Below are 5,289 nucleotides of genomic sequence, written 5' to 3'. Positions count from 1 at the left end.
CATTGCGCCGTCATGTTTGCTGAAGCATCTTCGATCGATGTAGTCAGGGTGCTGCTGCTTCTGTCTGAGTAAAGGAGTAGCTAATCACAATAGTGTCTCTGTCTGTTTGATTGACAGACAGACTCAGTCTGCTGAAAAATCTTTTCATGAAATAAATAAGTCATTCTGAAAAACAGCAACATGAAATGAAAACAAAGCTACTTTGGAAAATATTGATTTTGAAATCCAAGGTTCTGAAAAAAGACCTAGAATTATAATAATATTCTACATGATTAAAATGAATACTTTAAAATGCTGTTTTAAAATAAGGAACAGGTTTTTAAAGCAAAATTAAATATATTGAATAATACAATGGCTAATTTAAAATCTGTGTGCAGGTTTTTCACAATTTCATGATCTTTTTATATATTTATGAGTGATTTAATGGTTGATTGTTTATTTGCATGAGGTCATATCTATTTATTTAATTAAATATATATTTAATTATGAACAGTAAAGGACATAGTGACGCGGCAGTAACACAGCAGCAATATGGTAGTAACAGGGTAAAAACAGATATGTAAAAACACACCGGTAAAAGTCACTGAGAGAAGCAGTAACTTATAGACACGCCTATGCTCAGAGGGACGTGCCGCGCAGAGGCGCAGCACATGTGCCGGAAGTTTTCTTCCACAAGAGTGACACACCGTAACACAGCACTAAGAGGGCTGGTTTAAAAAACATGAACTTAAAAGTCAATGAGAGCTTTCTTCATCTTCCTTCTGTGCACTGAAACTATGTGTTAGCAGCTTTGCTTGTTCCACCCTTTTTTGTTTTGTTTGTTGTTTTATTTTGTGTGACTGCGGTTGTCATCGAAGCAACGCAGCCACTAAAGAAGGGGTTGCGTTGTGAACTCGGTGATGAGGCAGCCTCTAGTGAGGAGATGCGCGGGAGAGGAAAAAAAGGCTGTTCTGCTGTATGTGCGCTCTCTTAGTTTCAAACATTTGACTGTATCAACAGTTTGGTCCGAGCAAAGAAATAAACAGCTACCGTAATTTCCGGGTTGTAGAGCGCACCCAATTACAAGCCGCACCTAAACAATTTAAGGAGGTTACGTCAAAATTTACACGCACAAGCTGCACCTAAATATAAGCCGCATGATGTTACCAACACTATCGGCACATCACTGATTATCCTGACCCAAAGACTATGCAACTGGCTTTAGTCTCACTGAGGGAGGAGTTAACAGTGCGCCGACCTATTTATTTGAATACACCCACATCTGCCAAACAGCATGCACCTCACTTCTGCTCACAGGTCCCTCAGTTATGTTGAGGAAATTTACACCCGCGATTCCCGACTTCCCATGAGTCTTAGTGGCTTAAGGAGGGGCTAACCCCCGCAGGCTCCTTGTCTCTCCCTTCCGATCTTCTCCGACACCCCTCGCGAGAGGGGCGCCAGGGAGGAGCGCTTCGTGCCCCCTGCCATCTGTCCTGCAGCTCTATGTGAACGAGCAGCCAAATTCAGGAGAACCATTTCTCCATCTCACACAGCAGCTTTGGGGCGGTGTGAGCTTTTCAAAGCAAAATGCCGATCAGCCCTTAGAAACTGTTCAAACAATCACGTGGATTTGTGTTTCCAGTAGTGTCCCAGACAAAATAAAGGCTGATATTATTCCCAGATTTTTACGTGCAGCCAAGCTGCAGATTGGGGCATTTCCCTCATCGATTTATGTTCATCCAGGCTAAATGTAGTTGTTAGCACATGTCAACCTTCACCTAACTGTTCTTCCGGCTTCGTTCTGCCACAAAAAAGCACTGACCACACAGATTAAAAATAAAATGATGAGCGAACAGGTGCTTCATAATAACCATAACAATAATAAAAGCACGTTTAAAAGATCCTCTCGTATATTACGGAGCTGCTAAATAGATGGGCTAGTGTCACTCTGACTCAGAGGTAAATTCACTCCTGAGCATGCGCTGTTCTCTTTGTCACGCAGCGACCGGCTTTTCCAAACCCGTTGGTGATGGTGGATTTTTTCACGCTGCTTTTGACGATTGCTTTTAACTTGAAAGCTGCGTCATATTGTAGTGGCGGTCACGCGCACGTTGGGTCTAATGGCACCAAAGGATTCTGGGATGCAGCTGGGCATGGGTGTTTCTTTTTGTTGCACCATGACTGAAGTGTCTTATAGCTGAAGTGAGGTAGCTTATTGCTGGTAGTTGGATCATGCATTCAATCTCCCCTCCAAAATTGTACGAGCGCTGCCAGGGCCGTCAAACAAATTGACAAATTAGCCGCATTATTGAATGAGCCGCAGCGTCGACAGTGTATGACAAAAGTAGCTGCTTATAGCCTGGAAATTACGGTACTAGCCCTGTTCAAGTGCAATGGTGTCCCGTCTGATTAGTTACCATTTGCGTCCCGACCGGGACTGGACCAGAAATAACAGCGGTTTTCGACTACGGTCTGAAGCCTGAGGCTGGAAAGTAACACAGGAAAGTTTTCCTCCTCAGTGTCGGATTGGAATAGCGTCAGATATTCTTCGCCACACTCTCTCTGTCTCTCCTTCGTTGTCGCTGTCAGTTTGTTACTCATCCTGAGGCAAATTCACTCCTGAGCTTGCACTGTCCTCTCCGTCATGCAGCAGACCAGCTTTTCTAAACCTGTTGGTGATGGTGGATTTTTTCACACTGCTTTTAACGATTGCTTCTAACGTAAAAGCTGCGTCGTATGCATTTCTTCCTGCATTTTTCATAATGAGGGTTACATTAAACTTGCTTCTTCCTCGACACATATACCGTATTCCCCCTGTCTCACTCTTACCCTTTCTGCTTGAGCACCCCTAGCGGCCGTTCGAAAAATGCATAAATTAGCCGCATCATTAAATAATCCGCAGGGTGGATAGCGTGTGACAGAAGTAGCGGTTTATAATCCGGACGAATCCAGCTTGTAGCTATCAAACAAGCTTACATCCAAGAGCTCATACACTATACAAGTCATATTTTGAAATATGAAGCATTCATACATCTTAATCAGGTGGTTCTCATCAGGATCCAGGTGTTTGATCAGTTTCATCGTTTCACACTCTTCCTGTCCCGGCCCGGAACAATTCATGATTTTAACAGCGTAACATTACGGACTCCCCAATTTAGTACATTTGGCCGCAATTATCAATTTCTTCTTCGTGATCACTTTTTACACAGTTGGCACGACCAAAAATTAAAAAGGACGCTATCTGGCTTCCTCCCACCGTCCAAAAACATGCTTCACAGGTTAATTGGCAATTCTAAATTGTCCATAGGTGCGAATGTGAGTGTGCATGGGTGTGTGCTTTTTGCCCCTGGAACAGAGTGGCGACCTGTCCAGGGCGTCCCCTGCCTTCGCCCACAAGTGGCCGGGATAGGCTCCGGCAGCCCTGTGACCCCGAAAGGGACAAAACGGAATAGAAGATGAATGAATGCTATGCGTGCGTCACTTTCAAGTCCGAGTCAATGATTAGTCAAAGCTTAACTGGTTTAACTTTTGACGCCTTTTTACGTCTTTTTACATTCACTTTTCATTGAAAGTGGTTGCTTGAACGCGTGTTCACGAGCCCGGTGTGAAAGTCGCATCAGAGCTGCATCTCATTTCTGATTCTGATCTTTATCTTTGAAGCGTGATCCAAGCACAAAAGCAAAAAAAATGCAAACAGAGATAGCTGCAAGAAATACTGATGAAGCTTAGCTTCAACTTCCAGATAAAAAGAAATAAATGAAGAGTAGCTTCATTTATTTTTTTTCGTCTAAAATTTTGTTGCAAATCAGTGTTGCAAACTTGTAAGATGATGTTATATGTGGGGGGGTTTTTTCAGCAAAAAGAAAAAATTCAAAACATTACAAATTTTAAATTGCCTTTTGCACTTAACCTCTGGTGCACTCATTATTCAGTCCAGACACACAGATCTCACTGTTTTACATGTGATGCTGCAGACATTCCTATCCATTCCCGACAACTTTCCATCTTCCGCAGGGAAGGTCAGACTTGAACGCTTTCAAAAGCGTATTTGTATTCATCACATCTCCATTCACACCAAACAAACGGACAGCCAGCAGTGATGCGTTATCTCTCTGCAGGTAGTTTGCACATGAACCCCGTCTCTTTCTACGACTAGCATTAGATTGTATGAGAACAACTGTGACATTTGTATTCTCAACCTCATCTTTCCAGCTTGATGAGGCTTCCCAACAAACGTTGGCTGCTTTTCTCCTTTGGGGGGCAGGTTTCAGGCATGCCAGTTGTGATCTTCTTCATTCTCTGAGAGGTTTGTTGTTGGTATTTGAATAGAGGAGGAGAAGGGAGGAATGAATGAACAGATTCTCCTGAGACAAAGAGGAATGTGCCTTCGAGGAGCACAAGTTTGGTGAAACCTAAGTGAAAAGAGATGAGGAGGAGAAAGAGACATAGAAAAAAAAGCTGGAGAACTGAAGGAAAGGGGAAGATCTGACTGTTGGAGTGCGATGTCTGTCACTATAGACAATCTGTGTTTGATTACGTTATTATGTAAGCATACGCCAATGTTTTTATGTGCAGTTGAAATAAAAAGGAAGGCGCGACCCCTCCTCGTAGTGAAGACAAAGTGAGTGGGGGAGCTGCACTTCAAGTTCAGAGTAACGTGTTCTGTGTCCATCATTTAACCCTCGTGCTATCCTAGGCACTTTATGTGGGGAGTTGGGTCATCTAGACCCACTAGACAGTGCGTTGAACCTTTTTTGTTCAATGATTTGTGATCCTCACTGGTGTCCATGGATTACATGAAATCTTCCCACCTTTAACATGGTAGGAATAACACGTCAATGTAAGGGTGAGGTCATCTAAGATAGCACAAGGGTTAAGAGTTTAGAAGCAAACTTGGTTGTGTGTAACAGGGCATCGGGAGAGAGTTCTCGAGCGTCGAGAGAGACAACTGCTGCTTGAGAGCCAACAGATTATGGGCCCAGGCATTCTCCAAATACACATGTATAAGAACGGGGACCACCCCCATTCGACGGGGATGAAGCCAGATATTATATCTTGGAAGCAAGATTCCTGGCCTACCTAAAAACGATCGGGTTCAAAGATACCATTCTGGGAGGGGACCCAGTGGATACTGAAGCTGCGGAGATCGGTAGGAGAATTGTAATTGCTAATGTAGAAATGTGTGGCTGCTTGGACGATAAAACATTAATGCTGATCCTCTATGAAGCTCCTGATGACGGGAGGAAAAGTTTGGAGATATTGAAGCACCATTTTGAGTCGGTGGAAAAACCGAGAATCGTTAGCTTTTAC

Source organism: Oryzias latipes, chromosome 1, assembly GCF_053564925.1.
Source record: "Oryzias latipes strain Hd-rR chromosome 1, Olatipes_Hd-rR_3.1".
Lineage (NCBI taxonomy): Eukaryota > Metazoa > Chordata > Actinopteri > Beloniformes > Adrianichthyidae > Oryzias > Oryzias latipes.
The sequence above is the reverse complement of the archived record's forward strand: the minus strand, read 5'-3'. Positions refer to the sequence as shown.